Genomic DNA, 27,024 nt, shown 5'->3' with positions numbered 1-27,024 from the left:
AAGTTGCTGGTAGCATGGCACTAAGCAGGATTGCGGGCAGAAGGTGAAGTGCGGCCAGGGTGCTAATGTTGGCATGATGGCTCTTTGTCAACTTATGGAACGTCACCATAAAGTAAAGTGGGAAAACCGTGCTACTCGTTTAGTGCTACAGACTGGTGCAGCAACTGCTGCATCTTCCACCAGCTTGCACCCCCTCTGAAGCAGTCAGGGCTCATCAATGTCAGCAGAAGGAAGCTGTCATTCCTTCATATCAACTTCAATGCTGTATTTTGCTCCTGATGCTCCTCTTACTCCTTGTCACTTGTTTTAACAGCAATCGATCACCGAGGCAATTGCAAAAAGACAACAGTATGTGTGCACTCATCCAATGTTGCAGAAGCTGAATGTGCACTTATGGCTTGTGCTCACCCAAAGTAGAGAGTCTTAAACGGACATTACTTTTACAAAAAAGCTGTACCAGCCCTGCACAGCACATGTATTTTGAGCAGAAGGTGGGCCAGTCCTTCGGTCTCTTAGTGTCTGGTAGAGTTCACTCCAGCATTTGGTAAATGTGTGTCCAGCCCAGGCACACCAGCAACTTGGCCAAGTGATGGCAATGCCGCCTCCACATTGTAATTGTCGGATTTCTGTGCCAATGTCCTCCTCAGCCTCCTCATCCTCCATCTTGTCCTCAGTCTCCAATGTAGGCATAGTTCACAGTGCTCCTCCAGCATATCATCTATGCAAAGGTAGGTGTTGTCACACATTTATGCACCTCGTCAGCCTGACCGAACGGAGTCATACCAGGTAGGAACTGCTAAGCGTCATCAATAAAGAAATCGAACACTGGCTGTATCCTTGCCAACTGGATATAGGAAGCATGGTTACTGATAACAGGAAGAACATTCTGTCTACATTTCGTCAGGGATTGCTGACCCATGTGCTCTGCATGGCGCACATCTTCAATCTCTTTGTCACCAGGTTCCTCAAGTCTTCCACTGAACCCCAATAGCTGTTAAATGTGTCATTTCTAACTGTTGGAACTCCACGCTGGATATGTTAGACCGTCTGTACGAGCAGAAGAAGGTGGTCAAGGATTTCTTAATTCAGCAGACAGACAGGTCTACTCCCTGATGTAACTTCCACATTAGCCAGTGGCATCTCATGCATGACACATGGCGTTTCTCAGGCTGTCTGAGGAGGCCACTTTATTTTCCAGTCGGCAGAACTACAGGATGAATAAGGTCATTTCACTCCTTCACATCCTGGAGGGGATGCTGAGAAGTATATAATACTGACTCACAGTAGACCTACAGCTAACAAAAAGGATTAAAAAGCATGCATTTGGACTGCCACAACATGGATTAAATGAACATGAAGATAGAAGCACTTTTTTTTTAACTTGTTTCTTGTCGTTACATTTTTTCTGGCATAACAAGAATGATAACTGAAGCCCAATCTGCTCATAGTTGACTTTCAGAAACCTACATCAGGGATCATCCTCTAGACCAAAGTTTGTTTTCGATAACTAGCATAGAATAAATACAATACATGTCTCTTTGTTGGCAGTGAACATCTTTCTAGACATTTCTAAGAACATCTCATAGGTCACTTTTGTATTATTTTTATATTTTAGCATTATTCTATAATACCAAATCTCTTCAGGATTGAAAAAGGCGTATTACAGACGACAAAAAATAATCTCATAAATAAGAGTATTAGTAGTGGTTTCTTTTCATTGAATAATCCATATTGATTACCATATCAATAGCTTGAATCAATTGCATATGCAGCCTGTTTTTCACTTTGAGACATCTGAAATTTACTGAAAAGAGATTTTGAAGAATGCTGTATTACTGAAAAGGGCTCTATTCTCTCTCTCTTTCTCAGTATGTCTTTCTCTGTCTCTCTCCCTCTCTGCCTCTCTCTGTCTATATATATATATACAGTCAGGTCCATAAATATTGGGACATAGACACAATTCTAACATTTTTGGCTCTATACACCACCACAATGGATTTGAAATGAAACAAACAAGATGTGCTTTAACTGCAGACTGTCAGCTTTAATTTGAGGGTATGTACATCCACATCAGGTGAACGGGGTAGGAATTACAACAGTTTGCATATGTGCCTCCCACTTGTTATGGGACCAAAAGTAATGGGACAATTGGCTTCTCAGCTCTTCCATGGCCAGGTGTGTGTGTTATTCCCTCATTATCCCAATTACAATGAGCAGATAAAAGGTTCAGAGTTCATTTCAAGTGTGCTATTTGCATTTGGAATCTGTTGCTGTCAACTCTCAAGATGAGATCCAAACAGCTGTCACTATCGGTGAAGCATGCCATCATTAGGCTGAAAAAACAAAACAAACCCATCAGAGATATAGCAAAAACATTAGGCGTGGCCAAAACAACTGTTTGGAACATTCTTAAAAAGAAGGAACGCACCGGTGAGCTCAGCAACACCAAAAGACCTGGAAGACCACGGAAAACAACTGTAGTGGATGACCAAAGAATTCTTTCACTAGTGAAGAAAACACCCTTCATAACAGTTGGCCAGATCAAGAACACTCTCCAGGAGGTAGGTGTATGTGTGTAAAAGTCAACAATCAAGAGAAGACTTCACCAGAGTAAATACAGAGGGTTCACCACAAGATGTAAACCATTGGTGAGCCTCAAAAACAGGAAGGCCAGATTAGAGTTTGTCAAACGACATCTAAAAAAGCCTTCACAGTTCTGGAACATCCCATGGACAGATGAGACCAAGATCAACTTGTACCAGAGTGATGGGAAGAGAAGAGTATGGGGAAGGAAATGAACTGCTCATGATCCTAAGCATACCACCTCATCAGTGAAGCATGGTGGTGGTAGTGTCATGGCATGGGCATGTATGGATGCCAATGGAACTGGTTATTTTGTATTTATTGATGATGTGACTGCTGACAAAAGCAGCAGGATGAATTCTGAAGTGTTTCGGGCAATATTATCTGCCAATATTCAGTCAAATGCTTCAGAACTCATTAGACGGCACTTCACAGTGCAGATGGACAATGACCCAAAGTATACTGCAAAAGCAACCAAAGAGTTTTTTAAGGGAAAGAAGTGGAATGTTATGAAATGGCTAAGTCAATCACCTGACCTGAATCCAATTGAGCATGCATTTCACTTGCTGAAGACAAAACTAAAGGGAAAATGCCCCAAGAACAAGCAGGAACTGAAGACAGTTGCAGTAGAGGCCCAGCAGAGCATTACCAGAGATGAAACCCAGCGTCTGGTGATGTCTATGCGTTCCAGACTTCAGGCTGTAATTGACTGCAAAGGATTTGCAACCAAGTATTAAAAAGTGAAAGTTTGATTTATGATTATTATTCTGTCCCATTACTTTTGGTCCCTTAACAAGTGGGAGGCACATATGCAAACTGTTGTAATTCCTACACCGTTTACCTGATTTGGATGTAAATACCCTCAAATTAAAGCTGACAGTCTGCAGTTAAAGCACATCTTGTTCGTTTCATTTCAAATCCATTGTGGTGGTGTATAGAGCTAAAAATGTTAGAATTGTGTCGATGTCCCAATATTTATGGACCTGACTGTATATATATATATATAGAAACATAGAAACATAGAATGTGTCGGCAGATAAGAACCATTTGGCCCATCTAGTCTGCCCAATATATCTGAATCCTATGAATAGTCCCTGGCCCTATCTTATATGAAGGATGGCCTTATGCCTCTCCCATGCATGCTTAAACCCCTTCACTGTATTTGCAGCTACCACTTCTGCAGGAAGGCTATTCCATGCATCCACTACTCTCTCTGTAAAGTAATACTTCCTTATATTACTTTTAAACCTTTGCCCCTCTAATTTAAAACTGTGTCCTCTTGTGGTAGTTTTTCTTCTTTTAAATATGCTCTCCTCCTTTACCGAGTTGATTCCCTTTATGTATTTAAAAGTTTCTATCATATCCCCTCTGTCTCTTCTTTCTTCCAAGCTATACATATTAAGGTCCTTTAACCTTTCCTGGTAAGTTTTATCCTGCAATCCATGTACTAGTTTAGTAGCTCTTCTCTGAACTCTCTCTAGAGTATCTATATCCTTCTGGAGATATGGCCTCCAGTACTGCGCACAATACTCCAAGTGAGGTCTCACCAGTGTTCTGTACAGCGGCATAAGCACTTCACTCTTTCTACTGCTTATACCTCTCCCTATACATCCAAGCATTCTGCTGGCATTTCGTGCTGCTCTATTACATTGTCTTCCCACCTTTAAGTCTTCTGAAATAATTACTCCTAAATCCCTTTCCTCAGATACTGAGGTCAGGACTGTGTCAAATATTCTATATTCTGCCCTTGGGTTTTTACGCCCCAGGTGCATTATCTTGCACTTATCCACATTAAATTTCAGTTGCCAGAGTTCTGACCATTCTTCTAGTTTTCCTAAATCCTTTTCCATTTGGCGTTTCCCTCCAGGAACATCAACCCTGTTACATATCTTTGTGTCATCAGCAAAAAGACAAACCTTACCATCGAGGCCTTTTGCAATATCACTTATGAAGATATTAAACAAAATTGGTCCCAGTACAGATCCCTGTGGGACCCCACTGGTAACATGACCTTGTTTTGAATGTTCTCCATTGACTACAACCCTCTGCTGTCTGTCACTCAGCCACTGCCTAATCCACTCAACAATATAGGAGTCCATGCTCAATGACTGCAGTTTATTGATAAGTCTTCTATGTGGGACAGTGTCAAAAGCCTTACTAAAATCTAGATATGCGATGTCTACTGCACCTCCACCGTCTATTATTTTAGTCACCCAGTCAAAAAAATCTATAAGATTTGTTTGACATGATCTCCCTGAAGTAAACCAATGTTGTTTTTCATCTTGCAATCCATGGGATTTTAGATGTTCCACAATCCTATCCTTTAACCCCTTCAGGACCGGGCTCATTTTCACCTTAAGGACCAGGCCATTTTTTGGAAATCTGACCAGTGTCACTTTAAGTGCTAATAACTTTAAAACGCTTTGACTTATCCAGGCCATTCTGAGATTGTTTTTTCGTCACATATTGTACTTCATGACACTGGTAAAATGAAGTCAAAAAAATTATTTTTTTTGCACAAAAAAATACCTAATTTACCAAAAATTTGGAAAAATTTGCAAATTTCAAAGTTTCAGTTTCTCTACTTCTGTAATACATAGTAATACCCCAAAAAATGGTGATGACTTTACATTCCCCATATGTCTACTTCATGCTTGAATTGTTTTGGGAATGATATTTTATTTTTTGGGGATGTTATAAGGCTTAGAAGTTTAGAAGCAAATCTTGAAATTTTTCCGAAATTTACAAAAACTAAATTTTTAGGGACCAGTTCAGGTCTGAAGTCACTTTGCGAGGCTTACATAATAGAAACCACCCAAAAATGAACCCATCTAAGAAACGACACCCCTCAAGGTATTCAAAACTGATTTTGCATACATTGTTAACCCTTTAGGTGTTGCACAAGAGTTATTGGCAAATGGGGAGGAAATTTGAGAATTTCGATTTTTTGTCTAATTTTTCATTTTAACCCATTTTTTCCACTAACAAAGCAAGGGTTAACAGCCAAACAAGACTGTATCTATATTGCCCTGACTCTGCCGTTTACAGAAACACCCAATATGTGGCCGTAAACTACTGTACGGCCACACAGCGGGGCGTAGAGTGAAAGGTGCGCCGTTTGGTTTTTGGAAGGCTGATTTTTATGGACTGGTTTATTTACGCCATGTCCCATTTGAAGCCCCCTGATGCACCCCTAGAGTAGAAACTCCCTAAAAGTGACCCCATCTAAGAAACTACACCCCTCAAGGTATTCAAAACTGATTTTACATATGTCATTAACCCTTTAGGTGTTGCACAAGAGTTATTGGCAAATGGAGATGAAATTTGAGAATTTCATTTTTTTGCCTAATTTTCAATTTTAACCCATTTTTTCCACTAACAAAGCAAGGGTTAACAGCCAAACAAGACTGTATCTTTATTGCCCTGACTCTGATGTTCACAGAAACACCCCATATGTGGCCGTAAACTACTGTATGGCCACACAGCGGGGCGTAGAGTGAAAGGTGCGCCGTTTGGTTTCTGGAGGGCTAATTTTGCTGGACTGTTTTTTTTACACCATGTCCCATTTGAAGCCCCCCTGATGCACCCCTAGAGTAGAAACTCCATAAAAGTGACCCCATCTAAGAAACTACACCCCTCAAGGTATTCAAAACTGATTTTACAAACTTTGTTAACCCTTTATGTGTTGCACAAGATTTAATGGAAAATAGAGACACAATTTCAAAATTTCACATTTTTGGCAGATTTTCCATTTTAATATTTTTTTTCCAGTTACAAAGCAAGGGTTAACAGCCAAACAAAACTCATTATTTATGGCCCTGATTCTGTAGTTTACAGAAGCACCCCATATGTGGTCGTAAACAGCTGTACGGGCACACGGCAGGGCGCAGAAGGAAAGGAATGCCATACGGTTTTTGGAAGGCAGGTTTTGCTGGACTGTTTTTTTTGACACCATGTCCCATTTGAAGCCCCCCTGATGCACCCCTAGAGTAGAAACTCCATAAAAGTGACGCCATCTAAGAAACTACACCCTTCAAGGTATTCAAAACTGATTTTACAAACGTTGTTAACCCTTTAGGTGTTCCACAAGAATAAATGGAAAATAGAGATTAAATTTCAAAATTTCACTTTTTCGGCAGATTTTCCATTTTAATATTTTTTTTCCAGTAACAAAGCAAGGGTTAACAGCCAAACAAAACTCTTTATTTATGGCCCTGATTCTGTAGTTTACAGAAACACCCCATATGTGGTCGTAAACTGCTGTATGGCCACACGGCAGGGCGCAGAAGGAAAGGAACATCATATGGTTTCTGGAAGGCAGGTTTTGCTGGATTGTTTTTAGACACCATGTCCCATTTAAAGCCCCCTGATGCAGCCCTAGGTTAGAAACTCCAAAAAAGTGGCCCCATTTTGGAAACTACGGGATAAGGTGGCAGTTTTGTTGGTACTATTTTAGGGTACATATGATTTTTGGTTGCTCTATATTACACTTTTTTGTGAGGCAAAGTAACAAAAAATAGAAATTCAGAAATTTCATCTCCAATTGCCATTAACTCTTGTGGAACACTTAAAGGGTTAACAAAGTTTGTAAAATCAGTTTTGAATACCTTGAGGGGTGTAGTTTCCAAAATGGGGTCATTTTTTGGAGTTTATACTCTAGGGGTGCATCGGGGGGGCTTCAAATGGGACATGGTGTCAAAAAACCAGTCCAGCAAAAACTGCTTTCCAAAAACCATATGGCGCTCCTTTCCTTCTGCGCCCTGCCGTGTGGCCATACAGCAGTTTACGACCACATATGGGGCATTTCTATAAACTTAAGAATCAGGGCAATAAATATTGAGTTTTGTTTGGCTGTTAACCCTTGCTTTGTTATGGGAAAAAATGAATCAAAATTTTAAATTTGCCAAAAAATAGCTGTTTTGGCACTGTTTTTATTTTTTATTATTTACAACGTTCATCTGACAGGTTAGATCATGTGCTATTTTTATAGAGCAGGTTCTTACGGACGTGACGATACCTAATATGTATACTTTTTTATTTATTTAGGTTTTACACAATAATATCATTGTTGACACAAAAAAAAAACATGTTTTAGTGTCTCCATAGTCTGAGAGCCATAGTTTTTTCAGTTTTTTGGCGATTGTCTCAGGTTGGGAATCATTTTTGTGGGATGAGATGACGGTTAGATTGGTACTATTTTGGGGTGCACATGACTTTTTGATCGCTTGCTATTACACTTTTTGTGATGTAAGGTAACAAAAAAATAGCTTTTTTGACAACGTTTTTATTTAATTTTTTTTACAGTGTTCACCTGAGGGGTTAGGTCATGTGGTATTTTTATAGATCAGGTTCTTACGGACATGGCAATACCTAATATGTCTAACTTTTTATAATTTATCAGGGTTTTACACAATAATATTTTTGAAACAAAAAAAAAATCATGTTTTAGTATCTCCATAGTCTGAGACCCATAGTTTTTTTATTTTTTGGGCCATTGTCTCATGTAAGGGCTCATTTTTTGCGGGATGAGGTGACGGTTTGATTGGTACTTTTTTGGCGTACATGCGACTTTTTTGATCACTTTTATTACCTTTTTTGGGAAGTAAGGTGTGCAAAATTTCAATTTCCTCATAGTTTTTATTTTTTTATTTTTATGGCGTTCACCGTGCGGGGAAAGTAACATGACCGTTTTATAGATCAGGTCGTTACGGACGCGGCGATACCTAATATGTGTAGTGTATTTTTTATTTTTTATTTTTTGTTCAGTGATAAATGTGTTTTTTTGAAACTTTACTTTTTTTACTTTTTTTAACTTTTTATTTGACCCAGACCCACTTGGTTCTTGAAGATCCAGTGGGTCTGATGTCTGTATAATACAGTACAGAACAATATATATTGTTCTGTACTGTATTTTACACTTGTCTGAACAGATCTATGCCTTTTAGAGGCGACCTGTTGCCATGGGAACCTTCCCCGTCTGCTCAGTACTGGTCAGAACTGCGCAGACGGGGAAGGGTAAGCACAGGGCTGAGGGGGGCTCTCTGGGGGCTCTCTCCCTCTCCCATCGGGGGCTGCAAAGGCACAGCAGCCACCCGATGGGAGAGGGAGGGAGCTCCCTGTGCTGTTAACCTTTTCCATACAGCGGTCCGTACGGACCGCTGTATGGAAAGGGTTAAACGGCTGACATCGCATTGCAGATGTCAGCCGTTTATACCAGGGTGCCAGCAATGTGCTGGCACCCTGGTATCCCCACTAGACACCAACGATCATTGAAGGGGAGGCGGGCGGGGGATCGCGATCTTGCCTGCCGCACCGCCCGCCTCCCGCACCTTACCGCACCTCCTGCGACACCCCCCCTGCACCACCCGCCCACATAACATCATTCAGGTTTGCAGGGGGGGTGAAACATCTTTATTTTGGGCATACTAAAGTTTCTGATCCCCGCGGTCAGGGACCGCGAGGATCAGAAACCGCAGAAAGCGCTACAAACCGCAGGTCTGAATTGACCTGCGGTTTGCAGCGATCGCCGACATGGGGGGGTCACAGGACCCCCCTCGGCATTGACCCAAGGTGCCCGGCTGTGTGTGACAGCCGGGATCTCAGCGCTGTCACCATGTCTGCAGACATGGTGACAGTTTATGCCATGACGTGTATACTCATCATGGCGCGCTAAGTAGCAGTGCGCCATGACGAGTATACTCGTCATAGGTGGGGAATATTTTCACACTTTCTCCTTCTCTGATCGCTTCCCTGACAGGAATTGGGGCGATCAGAGAAGGAGAAGCACATAGTCCCTCCCTAACCCCCCCTTACCTGCCCCGATGCGCTGTGATTGGTCCCTCTGCAGTAATGGACCAATCACAGCGATCGCGGGCGGGTCAGAGCTCCAATACAGCTCCTGCCGGCTTCTCTGGTTGCCTAGCAACCCCAGCACGCCGGCTTCACTGAAGCTTCAGCGCTTCGCTCCCTGCGCTGACAGTGAAACCCGATCACGTACATGCACGTGGGTATGCGGTGAGGCACCACATTCCCCCACGTACATGTACGTGATGTTGCGTGAAGGGGTTAATAGGGTTTCCATTAATTTGCCTACTATTGATGTCAGACTCACTGGTCTATAGTTGCTCGATTCCTCCCTACTACCTTTCTTGTGAATGGGCACGACATTTGCCAATTTCCAATCTTCTGGGATGACTCCTGTTACTAATGATTGGTTAAATAAATCTGTTAACGGTTTTGCCAGCTCACCACTAAGCTCTTTTAATAATTTTGGGTGTATCTCATCAGGCCCCTGTGACTTATTTGTCTTCACTTTAGACAGCAAACTTAGAACATCTTCCTCTGTAAAGATACATGCATCAAATGATTTATTAGTCATCCTTTCTAGTGGAGGTCCTTCTCCTTTTTCTTTTGTAAAAACTGAACAGAAGTATTCATTAAGGCAGTCGGCTAGCCCTTTATTCTCTTCTACATACCTTCCGTCCTTTGTTTTTAATTTAGTTATTCCTTGTTTTAATTTCCTTTTTTCATTTATATATCTGAAGAATGTCTTATCCCCTATATATATATATACATTTGAACACAACTCTAATTCCCAAAAAAACGGTGACAGCGCTGAGACCACGGCTGTTACATACAGCCAGGGATCTCAGCTTACCGACCAGGGACCAATGTGGGCGGTCCTGGGCAGGAGATCGCTCTGATTGGCTAGTCTGTACAGACTAGCCAATCAGGTGATCCTAATGCCGACTAAAAAGGATCTGATCCCCACAGTCTCAGGTCAGAACCTTCTCAAATTTTTGCTTTGGCAGCGGCCTGATGCTTGAATGGTTCACAGAGGGAGGGAGCTCCCTCCTCCATAAGACCGCTGCACTGCTCTGGCAGCGTCCTGATGGTTACTATGGCAACTGGACACCTTCACAGGCATCCGACTTGCCATGATATAGATAAGCCTGATCAGGCTTCTGCTAAAGGCAGGAGCCTGATCAGGCTAAGTGTAAAGTGTATAGTGTACTGCAGTGTATTATAGAGGCATCAGACCCACTGGATCTTCAAGAATCAAGTGGATCTGGGTCAAAAAAGTGGAAAAAAATCTAAATCCGCACATTTATAATTATATTTATAATATATATAAAAATACACTACACATGTTTGGTATCACCGCGTCTGTAACAAACTAATCTGTAAAAGGATGACATTACTTTCCCCACATGGTGAACGCCATATATAAAAAAAGAAAACTATGATTATATTGAAATTTGCCCACCTCACTTCCCAAAAAATATTAAAAGTGATCAAAAAAGTCATATGTACCCCAAAATAGTACCAATCAAAAATAAGCCTCTGCATAATAGAGTCAGCCAAAAAAATCCGCACATTTATAATTATATTTATAATATATATAAAAATACACTACACATGTTTGGTATCACCGCGTCTGTAACAAACTAATCTGTAAAAGGATGACATTACTTTCCCCACATGGTGAACGCCATATATAAAAAAAGAAAACTATGATTATATTGAAATTTGCCCACCTCACTTCCCAAAAAATATTAAAAGTGATCAAAAAAGTCATATGTACCCCAAAATAGTACCAATCAAAAATAAGCCTCTGCATAATAGAGTCAGCCAAAAAAATGAAAAGAAATGGAGACACAAAATAGTTTTTTTTCTAAAATGCTTTTATTGTGTAAAACCAAAATAAAAAATAGACATATTAGGTATTGCCGTGTCTGTAACAATCTGCTCTATTAAAATATCACACACTCTGCCCCCAAAAGGTAAATTCCATAAAAAAAAAATAACAACTGTGCCAAAAAAGCCATTTTTTTGGTCGTCTTACATCACAAAAAACGATCAAAAAGCCATAAGTACCCCAAAATAGTACTAATCGAACCGTCACCTTATCCTGAAAAAAATTAGCCCCTACATAAGACAATCAGCCAAAAAAATAAAAAAAACTATGGCTCTCAGAATATGGAGACACAAAAACATGTTTTTTTTTTATAAAATGCTTTTATTGTGTTAAAGTAAAATAAATTAAAAAAAACATATTAGGTAACGCTGCGTCTGTAATGAACTTCTCTATAAAAATATCACATGATCTACCCCCTAAGGTTAATGCTGTAAAAAATGTAAAATAAAAACTGTACCAAAACAACAAATTTTTTGGTCTACTTGCCACATAAAGTGTAATATTGAATGATCAAAAAATATTATGTACCCAAAATTAGTACCAATGAAAATGTCTGAAAAAACAAGCCCCTGCACAAGATGATCGGCAGAAAAATAGAATAAATATGTCTTTCAGAAAACAGAGACACAAAAACATGATTTTTTAAAATTAAATGCTTTATTATGTAAAACTGAAACAAACAAACAAAAAATATTGATATCATTGCATCCGTAACAACCTGCTCTATAAAAATATCACATGATCTAACCTGTCAGATGAACATTGAAAAACAAAAAAAACTGTGCCAGAACAGCCATTTTTAATAACCTTGCCTAAGAAAAAGCGTAATATTAAGCGATCAAAATTCATATGTACCCCAAAATAATAACAATAAAACTGTCACCTTATCCCGTAGTTTCCAAAATGGGGTCACTTTTTGGTTGTTTCTACTGTAGGGGTGCATCAGGGGGGCTTCAAGTGGGATATGGTGCCTAAAAACCAGTCTAGCAAAATCTTCTCTCCAAAAACCATATGGCGCTCCTTTTCTTCTGTGCCCTGCCGTGTGCCCAAACAGCAGTTTACGACCACATATGGGGTTTTTCTGTAAATTGCAGAATCAGGGTAATTGGTTTTGAGTTTTTTTGGGGCTGCTAACCCTTGAAGTGTTACAGGAAATAATTGGTTAAAATTGGAAAATCTGCCAAAAAAGTGAAATTTTGAGATGTGATCTCCATTTTTCTTTAATTCTTGTGGAATACATAAAGGGTTAACAAAGTTAGTAAAATCAGTTTTGAATAAACTGAGGAGTGTAGTTTCTAAATTGGGGTCATTTATGGGTGGTTTCCACTATGTAAGCCCAACAAAGTGACTTCATAACTGAACTGGTCCATAAAAAATGTGGTTTTGGAAATTTTCTTAAAAAGTTTAAGAATTGCTTCTAAAATTCTAAGCCTTCTAATGTCATAAAAAAATAAAATTACATCTAGAATATGATGCTAACATAAAGTAGATATATGGGGAATGTTAAGAAATAACTATTTTGTGAGGTATCATTATCTGCCTTAAAAGCAGAGAAATTAAAATTTTGAAAATTGTGAATTTTTTAAAATTTTCTGTAAATTTAGGATTTTTAAAAAAAATAAAGGTGATTTACATTGACTTATATTTACTACTATCATGAAGTACAATGTGTCACGAGAAATGGCTTGGATAAGTAGAAGTGTTCCAAAGTTATTACCACATAAAGTGACACATGTCAGATTTCTAAAATTTGGCCTAGTCCCTAAGTTGAAAAATGGCAATGTCCTTAAGGGGTTAAAATGTAAATTAATATAAATAAAAACAAAATTCAATGACTCAAATCTCATAGACTCATATCTTATATACAATAGATCTATGGTAGTATATGCGCCTGCTGAAAAAACTATGTCAGCCTCTTGGCTTAGGTTTTTGACTACATTTACACCTATTTCCAGTGGGAGCTCTAGCCCTGGCACAGCCCCTGACATTCCCCCTCTCTGCCCCATCTCACCCAGCTGTTGAAAACCGGCTGTGCAAATAAATATTGTTGCATGTCTATTCAAAAAGGGACTTGCAACTTTTTAAAGTAAATATGCCCATTGTCTCTTTTTGATAATATTTTATGAATTTTTGCTCTTAATCTCCTCCTGCTCTTGAACGCAGTGACAGCACCAAACAGCAACAAACAGCTTGCACCATCGCATGAGTTATACTTTTTCATTATTACTATCTCTGTTCACTGTGTGCCATTGTATGCCAAGTGGGCTGGTTACCATTAGAGATGAGCGAATCGAAGTTGACAAAGTGGAATTCATACTGAATTTCAGGTATTTTTCGATTCGCACGGAATCCGAATTTCCTCACGCCGCGTGGTAAAGAATCGCATTTTTGCCAAAAATGGCTGCTGCATGTGTTAGGACATGGAGCAAGGAACTCTGGCAACGAGGGATTACCCATAATGCCATGCATGCAGCCAATCAGCAGCCAGCCAGCCATTCCTGTGATGTCACAGCCCTATAAATAGCCTCAGCCAGCTTGGATTCAGTCATTTTCCAGTGTACTTAGTACAGGGAGAGAAGTCAGCAAGCGCTAGGGAAAGTGGTAGAAAAGACTTTAAAACTTTTATTTTGCTGTATAGAAGTTCAGGGGAAGGATAGGGAGGAATCATTCCACAGTATTGAAGCAGAACAGGGTTCAGTAGGGGAGTTTATAGCCTGTGGAATAGGAACAATCCTATTACACGGTTCTCCACTGACTGTGGATCCAAATTTCCATTAAACAGCTCTGTAATTCCAGCAAACAATTTTGTTATTGGGTGCAAGCCATTAACAGGGTTTAATACAAGGAAATATTTCTGCATCTTATTTGTGCGGTGCAGTTATATGTTCTAAAGCATTTTTTGGCTTGTATTAGTGGGAAAAAAAGGGCTTAATAGCCGTTGTGTGGTGAAGTGACAAAATGACAGCCCTTTTTGGTGTGTATTAGTGGCACAAAAAATATATTATTTGCCGTTCAGCGGTGCAGTTATATGTTCTGAAGCCCTTTTTTGCGTGTATTAGGCCCCTTTCACACAAGCGTTTTTTTTCGCGCGGGTGCAATGCGTGACGTGAAAGCATAGCACCCACACTGAATCCTGACCCATTCATTTCAATGGGTCTGTGTACATGAGCATTTTTTTTTCACGCATCATTTCTGCGTTGCTTGAAAAACGCAGCATGTTCTATATTCTGAGTTTTTCACGCAGCCCTGGCCCCATAGAAGTGAATAGGGCTTCAGTGAAAAACGCATTGCATCCGGAAGCAAGTGCAGATGCAATGCGTTTTTCACTGATGGTTGCTAGGAGACGTTGTTTTTAAACCTTCCGTTTTTTATCACGCACGTGAAAAACACATCAAAACGCATTGAACTCGCATGGAAACAACTAAACAGAATTGCAGACAAAATTGACTCAAATTGACTCACTGAATGCATCCTAAACGCATCCTGATCTAATCCGTCACGCTCATGTGAAAGAGGCCTTAGTGGCAAAAAACAAAAAATATATTATTTGCCGTTCAGCTGTGCAGTTATATGTTCTAAGGCTTTTTGTGATGTGTATTGGTGGAAAAAAGTAAGGGCCTATTTGCCGTGCAGCGGTACAGTTATATGTTCTAAAGCCCTTTTTGGCATTTAATTATGGCAAAAAAATCAATTGACACAACCAAAATAAGGGTTTTGGTCAGGCTAAACCCTAAAGTCCAAAAGAATAATCACAAAATGGGTAGCTTTATTAATACTTAACATTTATTTATTTAAAAGTTAAAATAATAGGCCCTTGATGTATAGAAAAAATCTAGACTGAGTGCAATTGGGATATTGCATATAACTCTCTGTTGGCATGCCAATAGAGAGAGAAAAAAATGGACCAAAAAGGAGGAAGGGACAGATGTATTGATAGGTTGAGAAGAGAGGATGCGTAGTAAGAGGGACACACTGCTGAGTCACAGCCCTAGATGTCCCTTATCCTAACTCCTCAACACACTAAAAATCTATCACCAGCCCTAGTTAGCCCTACCTAGACCTGGACTGCCCAGCTTTGTCCGAAAGATAGAATGTGGTCCCTATTTCTAGAGAATAGCATAACAGATCAGATAAAGGAGGGCAGTAAAAGACTGACAAACAAAAATTATGTATATACGTGAATATGAGAAAACCTATATACATTGCGATGAATGAGCTATATAGGTACAGTGCTCAGGGATCAATGGTAGGTCCTAAGTTGATAAAGAGCATCCCATAAATATATATATGACACAACCTATAAAATTTGTGATGAATAAACTCAATAGGTACAGTGCTCAGGGATCAATGGTGGGTCCCAAGTTGATAAAGAACGTCCCGACGCGTTTCCTTGAAGGTTAACAAATCTTCAGGGGACTACAACCTTTAAATGTATTGGTCACAAAATTTGACTGAATTGTATGTGTCACAGGTTCTGTTAAATATTAAAATTTCTGCAAGAGGTAGCTCTCAAGTATCCAGAGCAATAGCCACGCTAATGATACACAGAAATATTGTCATTTCACCAGAAAGGACTCAAGGGACCCCCCCCATGACCGCCTGAATTCAGGGTCATAGACACAATGGTTAGCAAGTAGCTGGGTCTAGAGTCATTTCGGTTAAAAAACATTCAAACTAACACGTGACCACCTGTTTAAGGGTCACTAGTTTGATTCATCAATCAGCAAAAATAGTAAAGTGACTATCTGTTCAAAACTTTTGAACAGATAGTCACTTTACTATTTTTGCTGATTGATGAATCAAACTAGTGACCCTTAAACAGGTGGTCACGTGTTAGTTTTTTAACCGAAATGACTCTAGACCCAGCTACTTGCTAACCATTGTGTCTATGACCCTGAATTCAGGCGGTCATGGGGGGGTTCCTTGAGTCCTTTCTGGTGAAATTTCTGGTGAAATGACAATATTTCTGTGTATCATTAGCGTGGCTATTGCTCTGGATACTTGAGAGCTACCTCTTGCAGAAATTTAAATATTTGACAGAACCTGTGACACATACAATTCAGTCAAATTTTGTGACCAATACATTTAAAGGTTGTAGTCCCCTGAAGATTTGTTAACCTTCAAGGAAACGCGTCGGGACGTTCTTTATCAACTTGGGACCCACCATTGATCCCTGAGCACTGTACCTATTGAGTTTATTCATCACAAATTTTATAGGTTGTGTCATATATATATTTATGGGATGCTCTTTATCAACTTAGGACCTACCATTGATCCCTGAGCACTGTACCTATATAGCTCATTCATCGCAATGTATATAGGTTTTCTCATATACACGTATATACATAATTTTTGTTTGTCAGTCTTTTACTGCCCTCCTTTATCTGATCTGTTATGCTATTTTCTAGAAATAGGGACCACATTCTATCTTTCGGACAAAGCTGGGCAGTCCAGGTCTAGGTAGGGCTAACTAGGGCTGGTGATAGATTTTTAGTGTGTTGAGGAGTTAGGATAAGGGACATCTAGGGCTGTGACTCAGCAGTGTGTCCCTCTTACTACGCATCCTCTCTTCTCAACCTATCAATACATCTGTCCCTTCCTCCTTTTTGGTCCATTTTTTTCTCTCTCTATTGGCATGCCAACAGAGAGTTATATGCAATATCCCAATTGCACTCAGTCTAGATTTTTTCTATACATCAAGGGCCTATTATTTTAACTTTTAAATAAATAAATGTTAAGTATTAATAAAGCTACCCATTTTGTGATTATTCTTTTGGACTTTAGGGTTTAGCCTACTTTAATAGCATCGGTCTGACCAAAACCCTTATTTTGGTTGTGTCAATTGATTTCATTTTTCTTAGAGTATGGCTGGGTTTCTCTCCACTGGTGTTGATAAACAACTATTACTCTCTGAGGCTAGTGAGGTCTTCTCGGAGAAAACACTAGTACAGAGTAAATACGCACCTTCATTTAAAGCAGCATTTAAAGATCTTACTAAAATCTACAAAGAGCAAATTACTTCATGGTGGGAGATCCAGTCAATTGAAAACTACCTGAAGAACAAAATTGTCCCTAGAGGACTGAGGATCACTCTGACACCGGCTAATAGATGTAGAACTGCCTCGTTGATCAGTAAATGGGAAGAGGAAGCCACAAAAAGCTCACTGCGGTTTATGCAGCTATTACTGGACGAGGAGAAGAGCAATCTTGTAATCTTAGAAAATAAACTGAGAGAACAGATTGAGCTCACACAAAAATTTAAAACTGAGACAGAGTTTAACAATAAGGAATTACAACTTAAAAACATCTTGGAAAAATTCCAATTCCATCTAAAAGAACGAAAACATCGTCAGTTTAATCGTGATCTCCAAGATTTTAGGGAAAATAGAGTTTACTCCACTGTAGATCGTAATACCTCACAACATAAAAGACCAGAGACGGATGTTACATCCAGTGAAACTGATGCCTCTGATAACGAGAGAGAGGTAGGCCACTACAACAGAGGTAGAGGTAGAGGTCGACAGAGGATAGGAGGTCGCAGAGGAGATAGGAAGAATTCAAGAGGCGGTCAGACTGGTGCTGGGTTTTATTTTTTAGAGACACCCTATCCACTCCGCAATCGGGGTCCTCAGAAACCACCACTACAGACAAGGCCCCAGGGAAATATAGCCAAATAGTCAACTTATCTAGCCAGTCTCTACAGGATTCGGAGATGTGTATTCTAAGTAAGGGCCTCTCCTTTGTCCCTCCATCAAGTTTCGACCTTTTCAGCTGGGTGAGAGACATCCATCTCTTTGCGAGGAAACTCAGGTGGCGCAAACATTTTGCGCTGGTTGAGAAACTTGAAAGTAAGGAGATGGGTGTCTCACCAGACATTTTGAAGGATGTCCGTTTATTATTTAGCCTTAGTGAGAGTGTACCTCAGGAAGGTAAGGGTCCATTTACCACTCTGAAGAATAAAAGTGTTAAAACTCCACCTTCAGGGGATCCGACTTGTATCGATGTATTTGTTAATCAAGTATGTCGAGACTTGTCAAACCTGGTACCATCTTTACACGACTTTAATTGCAGCAAAGCTGAATACAAATCTCTACAAAATCTTGAACAAAAGAAAAATCTCACCATCAAACCTTCTGATAAAGGGGGGAACATTGTCCTGATGGACACTGCAGACTATAGGGCAATGTGCCAGTCTTTACTCAGTGATGGAGACACTTATGAGAAACTCAATAGTGACCCTACTGGCACTTTCCAGCAAGAACTGATTTGCATTCTACGGGAAGCCAAAATGGAAGATCTGATCTCAGGGGAGGAATTTGATTTCCTGTATAAAAAACATCCAACCCTAGCCACCTTCTACAGTTTACCAAAAATTCACAAGGGATGCACCCCTGTTAAAGGTCGCCCCATTGGGTCGGGTGTAAACAGCTTGACACAAAATGTGGGGATCTATATAGATCACATTTTGGCACCTTTTGTCAAGACCTTGCCCTCTTACCTGAGGGACACGAGCGATCTATTGGGTCGCCTAGAGGGGGTTTCCATGGAGGAGGGCACATCTTTGGCCTCGATTGATGTGGAGGCCCTATACTCCTCAATACCCCATACCCTAGGATTGAGGGCTGTGGAAACATTCTTGAGTACAAGGGGACGTCAGTTCCATTTACATAACTCATTTGTCTTACGTCTATTGAATTTTGTCTTGACAAGGAATTTATTTTTGTTCGACGGGGTTCTGTACCACCAGCTCAGGGGCACTGCGATGGGGAGTTCTTGTGCCCCATCGTATGCAAATCTGTTCCTGGGCTGGTGGGAACGGACCCTGGTATTCAACGATGCACCTAGTAATTTCATCCCATGCGTTTTAACATGGGCCAGATTTATAGACGACATTTTTGTCGTCTGGAAGGGCAATGAGAGTGAGTTCATTGCATTCATAAAAGAATTGAACATTAATTCCATCATTATGAGATTCACCTTTGAATTCAAAACCGACACCTTGCCCTTCCTGGATATAGAGATATCAAGGGACAAGGATAATATGCTACAAACTAAAACATTTAGGAAACCTACCTCCACGAATGCGCTGTTACATTGGTCGAGTCATCATCCACAACCCCTCAAAAGAGGGATACCGGTGGGACAGTACCTGCGTATTAGGAGGAACTGTTCCACCTGGCATGATTTTAAGAAACAGGCTCAAGATCTACGGTGCAGGTTTCGTGAGAGGGGGTATCCAGATGCTGTTTTGAGATCAGCTTATAGGAGGGCTTGTAATAGTAAGAGGGATGAATTATTATACCCTAAACCAAAAATAACAACCAGTGGACCGATACGTCTGATAGGCACATTTGATGGTGCCTCGGATGAAGTAAAACAGATACTCAGGAACCACTGGGAGGTCCTCCTACTAGACCCTGATATCAGAAATGCCATCTCCGAGACAGTACAGGTCACATATCGCAGGGGTTTGAGCCTCAAGGACCACTTCAGCGAAAACCAGGAGGACAGAGAAACTTGGCTCCGACGACCTGTTGGTAGTTTTCGCTGCAGTGGCTGCATAGCGTGCCCTCACATTACACAGGGACGCACATTTTGTGGTAGTGTCACTGGCAAGATGTACCAGATTAGACAATTTGTTAACTGCCGCTCTAGGGGCGTTATATATAAAGCAAACTGTATCTGTGGCCTTGAGTATGTGGGCAAGACCACCCGTGAATTACGCCGTCGGGTTGGGGAACATCTGGGTGATGTCAGGAATGACAGGGACACACCCCTAGCCACACATATCAATACTGTGCATGGAGGCGATATATCTGGCCTAAAATTCATGGGAATTGAAATTGTTCAAAAACCAAGACGAGGGGGCGATTGGGACAGGAGGATTTTACAGAAAGAGACGTGGTGGATCTTCCAATTGCAAACTGTGGCTCCTTTGGGATTGAATGAACAGTTGTCATTCAACAGTTACATAGATCCTTAAGTCCATTGATCCACTCATCTATGTGTACTCTTTAAATCTGTACATTTTTCAATCCTTACCTGTCTCTTGTCTCTTTTCTTCCTCTTGTCCTCTGTAATTGCTGCTGCTTTCTGTGGTGGTAGCATCTTTTAGTTTAAATCATAACAGTCATTATGAAACCCAACTATATGAGCTCTAAATAAACATACTATTCAGAAATCAAGGAACCATTGATCTCTGATGTATTAATTTGTTGTTTAATGTGTCATGTGGAGATGTCTTGCCTACCTACTTCGCTGACACATTGAAACAGATCCGCTCTGTTGTAACGTCAATCCTGTGCGGTTTGGGGCGGCGCTATGGCCTTTGCGGCCGCTGGACTGACAGCTGAGTTGCCTAGGCCTTTACTCCGAGATAAAGGCTGTTTTGTATGCGGTTGCTATGACAGCATGACTCGCCGAGCGCCTCCCATCCCGGCCGGGTCACCTGATCGGGAAACTATCACGTGCTGTTGTCACGTGACCCGATCAGCTGACGAGATGACGTCAATGGGCGGAGAATGGGCGGAACTGGACGGCTTTTTAAACGAGCCGCGAACTCACCCTCGTTGCAGCTGCCATACGCGGAATGCTGAGGCGTGACACCCGCACCCTTCTGTGAACAGTTGGTGGATCACAACTGTACAGATAAGTACCTTGCTGACTGCATGTGCTCAAACCTTATCGCTGTATAAGCGCTTTCTGGCACATAGCATTGAACTGCCTTTTAACATCATCTGGTGGGCGATAATACACCAGCAAAGCTGAGTCAATGCTTGAGAGACAGCTTCTTTAGTTTCTCTGAGTGCAATTCAGGTCATTTGTATTGTCTTAGACCTGGATTTTATTTAAACTGGTGGTCTATCTGTTATACCATGCCTTATGAGTGACTTTTGAACAGATAGTCACTTTACTATTTTTGCTGATTGATGAATCAAACTAGTGACCCTTAAACAGGTGGTCACGTGTTAGTTTGAATGTTTTTTAACCGAAATGACTCTAGACCCAGCTACTTGCTAACCATTGTGTCTATGACCCTGAATTCAGGCGGTCATGGGGGGGTCCCTTGAGTCCTTTCTGGTGAAATGACAATATTTCTGTGTATCATTAGCGTGGCTATTGCTCTGGATACTTGAGAGCTACCTCTTGCAGAAATTTTAATATTTGACAGAACCTGTGACACATACAATTCAGTCAAATTTTGTGACCAATACATTTAAAGGTTGTAGTCCCCTGAAGATTTGTTAACCTTCAAGGAAACGCGTCGGGACGTTCTTTATCAACTTGGGACCCACCATTGATCCCTGAGCACTGTACGTATTGAGTTTATTCATCACAAATTTTATAGGTTGTGTCATATATATATTTATGGGATGCTCTTTATCAACTTAGGACCTACCATTGATCCCTGAGCACTGTACCTATATAGCTCATTCATCGCAATGTATATAGGTTTTCTCATATACACGTATATACATAATTTTTGTTTGTCAGTCTTTTACTGCCCTCCTTTATCTGATCTGTTATGCTATTCTCTAGAAATAGGGACCACATTCTATCTTTCGGACAAAGCTGGGCAGTCCAGGTCTAGGTAGGGCTAACTAGGGCTGGTGATAGATTTTTAGTGTGTTGAGGAGTTAGGATAAGGGACATCTAGGGCTGTGACTCAGCAGTGTGTCCCTCTTACTACGCATCCTCTCTTCTCAACCTATCAATACATCTGTCCCTTCCTCCTTTTGCAAGCACTTAAGCCACTCGTACACCGCAAAGCACACCCTCCTTGAGCTGCAGCGGCAGAACAGCACCCCCCAACATATGCTGGTATGCAAAGTTCCTACCCGTTGGAATTCCGCCCTCCATGAGCAGGACCTGAACCAGCAGGTCGTGGTATACTTGGACAGCACACTGCCACCCCACATTGAAGATCCGCTGGACTACTGGGCAGCCAAACTGGATTTGTGGCCGCAACTGGCAGAGTTTGCCCTGGAAAAGCTGTCTTACCTGGCCAGTAGTGATGGACGAACATCGGCCGGGACGGGTCGCGAATGCCCATACATTTTCGCGAACCTCGCGTTCGCAGCGGGCCCCATTGACTTTAACGGCAGACGAACCTGAAAAAACTTCAGGTCATATTTGCAGCCACCAAATACTTACTAGAAGTGCACAAATAGTCCCACAACATGGACAATGACATACCAGAGGGGGATCATTGGCAAAAATTCCCACAAAAAATATGTATTTTAATCAGGGGCCATTTTTATGCGTCTTAAGGGGAAACTCTCAAAAATGTGCCCTGCTGGAGCCTAGAATTTTTTTATTTTAGGCCAAGGGAGAATAGGCCCCCAAAAAATAGCCGTTTACCTGACAGAAAAAAACTTGTGATGATGTGTCTGGAGGTACATTAGGTGGTCACTGGCTAAAATTTTTACTGTAGGTCAGTACAGGCCCCAAAAATTAGGCATTCACATGACAGAAAAAAACTTGTGATTATGTGGCTGGAGGTACATTAAGCGGTCACTGGATTTTTTTTTTTACTGTAGGCCAGTACAGGCCCCAAATATTAGGCACTCACCTGACAGAAATGAACAAGTAATTATTTGGCTGGAGGTAAATTAGACGGTCACTGGCTAAAAATTTTACTGTAGGCCAGTACAGGCCCCAAGAATTAGGCATTCACCTGACAGAAATGAACAAGTAATTATTTGTCTGGGGGTACATTAGACGGTCACTGGATAAAATTTTTACTGTAGGCCACTGAAGTAGAGGCCCCAAAAATTTGGCATTTACGTGACAGAAAAGGTCTTTTATGCCGCTGTATATACATAAGACAAGGACCATTCTTTGTTCTGTGTGGTGGTGGATATGTGTGGGCCGGCATGAGGAAATTCAATTACACGTGGTCGTTATAGGTGTTGAATTCCTCAGAGATCCATGCCTCATTCATTTTAGAAATGTGAGTTATTCCACACTGTCATGAGCTAGGCGTGTGCGCTTATGGGTCACAATCCCCCCTGAACGTCCTTTCGGACAGGACACTGGACGAAGGGAAAGCCAAGAGTTCCATGGCAAATTGTGCCAGCTCTGGCCACAGGCCAAGCCTGCACACCCAGTAGTCCAGGGGTTCCTCGCTTCTCAGAGTGTCCACATCGGCCGTTAACCCGATGTAGTCGGACACCTGTCAGTCTAGGCGTTCTATGAGGCTGGATTCGGAGGACGGCTGTCGATGGGTTGGCTGAAAGAATGATCTCATATCCGAAGTGACCAACATATCTTCAAACCGCTTTCTTCTTGCAGGCGCGGTAGGATTGGTACCAGCACCTGTTTTGGTGTGGAAATTCCTCTGCAAGCGCCCACAACAGCAGAATGCAGCATCTCTCATCTCACAGCAAGGCCTGAAAATGCTGCATTCTGACAGACCTCTGTGATGCTGGTAACATGTCCGCCATTTTGTGTTTGTACCGGGGGTCTAAGTATGTTGTCACCCAGTACCGGTCCTTGCCCTTTATGCTTTTTATACGGGTGTCCCTCTTTAAACACTAGAGCATGAAGGCCCCCATTTGCACTAAATTGGAAGCGGTGGAGCGCCCTTGCTCCTTCTCATCGCCCAGGAGAATGTCGTCCTCAGTCTCCTCCCCCAGCCATGGACAACACCAGGGATCCCCAAAAAGTTTAAGGTACCCCTCAAAGCCTGCTCTTCTTGCTCCTTCTCCTCCTACCCCAGCCACCATTCTCCTTTGACTCCTCTTCAGACTTCTGCTGACTTGTCTCAGATGGAGTAGCCCCCCATGGGAATTTATTCAGCATTGAAACTTCCTCATCTTCCAGCTACTGCAACTTGACGGCCTGATCAATGACATGACGCAATGCACGCTCCAGAAAAAAGGCGTAAGGTTCAATGTCACTGATGGTGCCCTGGCAGCGACTGACCAGTTTGGTGATCTCATTAAATGGCCGCAGTAGTCTGCATGCATCACGCATGAGCAGCCACTGGTGCGGTGAAAAGAAACCAAGCTCCCCAGAGACTGTCCTGCTGCAGAGTTGGTACAGGTAGTCGTTACCTGCATGTTGCTGCTTGAGCAGCCTATAAAGCATATACAAGGTGGAGTTCCAGCACGTCGGGCTATCACAAATCATACGTCTGACGGGCAGGTGCTGTCGCCGCTGTACGTCAGCAAGGCGAGCCATGATCGTGTAAGATCTTCTAAAATGACAAGAGATTTTCTTAGCCTGCCGCAAGACGTCCTGGACCCTGGGGTATTTGGCAATGAATCGTTGCACGACTAAGTTCAGGATGTGTGCCATGCACTGCATGTGTGTCATTTTGCCCTGTTTCAGTGTGCTCAGCAGATTGGCACCCTTGTCGCACACCACTTTACCAACTGTCAAATTAAGCGGGGTTAGCCACTGATCGGCCTCTGATCGCAGAGCTGAAAGCAGTGCAGGACCAGTGTGGCTCTTGGCTTCCAGACACAACAGCCACAGCACAGCATGGGAACGTCTCACCTAGCATGTCAATTAGGTTCTGGGGAGCTTGGGGGACGCAGCGGAAGAGGCGATAGCAGTGGAAAAAGAGGAGTGAGCCAAGGAGGAGACGGAGGATGGAGTAGGAGGAGAAAAAGAGGCAGGCCTGCATGCAATCCATGGCGGTAACACCAAATCCACACAGGAGCCAATGGTTACATGCTTGACGGCCGTCAGAAGGTTCACCCAGTCGGCAAGTAAAAGTTATGTACCTTTCCTGCCCGTGTTTGCTAGACCACTAGTCTGAGGTCAGATGTATCTTGACACCGACACTGTGTGCCAGAGATATATTCACTTCCCGCTGAACGTCGTCATATAGCTCCAGGCATTTTCTTTCTGGGAGAAATATTTCTTTTTGGGGACCTTCCACAAATTTCAAAGGTCTCCGAGTCCACCAGTTTATATGGCAGTAGTTGGCGAGCTAGCAGTTCCGACAAGTCAGCGGTCAGCCATTGGGCAAGAGGGTTATCCGGCGTCATCAAATTTTTATGCTCGAACATTTGGGCCACAGAAGCCTGCCTTCTGCCAGATTAACACGACAACGGCATGGTGGAAGGTGGAGTGGAGGACAAATGGGAGGAGAGAGGAGAAGGAGAAGAGGCAGGACGTGGAGCGCTGGGAGTTTGGCTATGTCGGTTCTGACGGTGTTGCTCTCACTGGGCTCGGTGATGGGAGGCCAAGTGCCTTCTCAAGGTGGTCGTCCCTAGGTGAGTGTTGGGATTACCGCGACTTATGCGTTGACAGCACAGGCTGCAGATGGCAACATAATTGTCAACAGCTGACACGTTAAAAAAAGCCCACACTGCGGAGCTATCTGCCGGCGTCCTGGGAGCACCAGATGTGACCGTGCATGGTGGATGGCTCGCTCCAGATACATTTGCAGTCTGCTTTTTGCCTCCTGTGCCCTGCAAGCTCTGCCTGCTTCTCCTCCTTCTTCTCCCTCTCTGCTGCTCCATCTCTCCCTCTGAACTTACCTCCTCTTTCTCTCTTGTGGGCACCCACGTGACGTCCAGCGACACGTCATCATCGTCACCTTCACCTCCACTGACATTTGAGATCTTAGAGTAGGCAGCAACAGCGGGAACCTCCCTCCTTGGGCTGATCTGGGAACTGTCGTCAGACCGCTGGGTGGTGGCCGTTGCTACCTCCTCTTTCTCATCCGATGTCAAGAATGGCTGCGCATCGGTAAGGTGTGGGAATGGATGGGAAAATTATTCCTCTGACTTGAGTGGAGGGGCTGTGGTGGTGGTGGTGTCTTTGGGGGTGCACAAAGCAGAGAGTGAGGAGGGTGTAGATACAGAGAATAAGTAGGGTGCAGAGGCGGAAAGCTGAATGAGCCACTCAACCAACTCTGGTGCGTCCTTTGAAGTAATCGCACGCACACTCTCCAACTTCCCACTTAGGTGCACCTGCCAGACCACTAGCACCCCTGCGGAATGGCCTGCCTCTTCCTCTGCCTGTCATTTTCAAAATGACCCTGTGCCTAAGTCCCTAGAGAAGAGCAGTATTTGTGTAAGCAGGTAAATCGCAGGCCTTAATCAATATTTGGTGGAAACAGGTATATCGTACCACTTAATCAGTATTTTGTGGAAGCAAGTATTTTGCTTGCCTCTATCAATATTTGGTGGAAACAGGTATATCGAACCCCTTAATCAGTATTTTGTGGAAGCAGGTATATCGCAGGCCTTAATCAGTATTTTGTGGAAGCAAGTATATCAAACCCCTTAATCTGTATTTTGTGGAAGCCGGTATATTGTAGGCCTCAATTAATATTAGGTGGAAACAGGTATATCAAACCCCTTAATCAGAATTTTGTGGAAGCAGGTACATCGTAGCCCTCAATCAGTATTTTGTGGAAGTTAGTATATCAAACCCCTTAATCAGTATTTTGTGGAAGCAGGTATATTGCAGGCCTTAATCAATATTTGGTGGAAACAGGTATATCAAACCCCTTAATCAGTATTTTGTTGAAGCGGGTATATAAAACCCTTTAATCAGTATTTTGTGGAAGCAGGTATATCAAACCCCTTAATCAGTTTTTTGTGGAAGCAGGTATTTCTCAGGCCTCAATCCATATTTGGTGGAAACAGGTATATTGAACCCCTTAATCAGTATTTTGTGGAAGCAGGTATATCAAACCCTTTAATCAGTATTTTGTGGAAGCAGGTATATCAAACCTCTTAATCATTATTTTGTGGAAGCACGTAGATCGCAGGCCGCAA

The sequence above is a fragment of the Bufo bufo genome, chromosome 1, assembly GCF_905171765.1.
Source record: "Bufo bufo chromosome 1, aBufBuf1.1, whole genome shotgun sequence".
Lineage (NCBI taxonomy): Eukaryota > Metazoa > Chordata > Amphibia > Anura > Bufonidae > Bufo > Bufo bufo.
The sequence above is the reverse complement of the archived record's forward strand: the minus strand, read 5'-3'. Positions refer to the sequence as shown.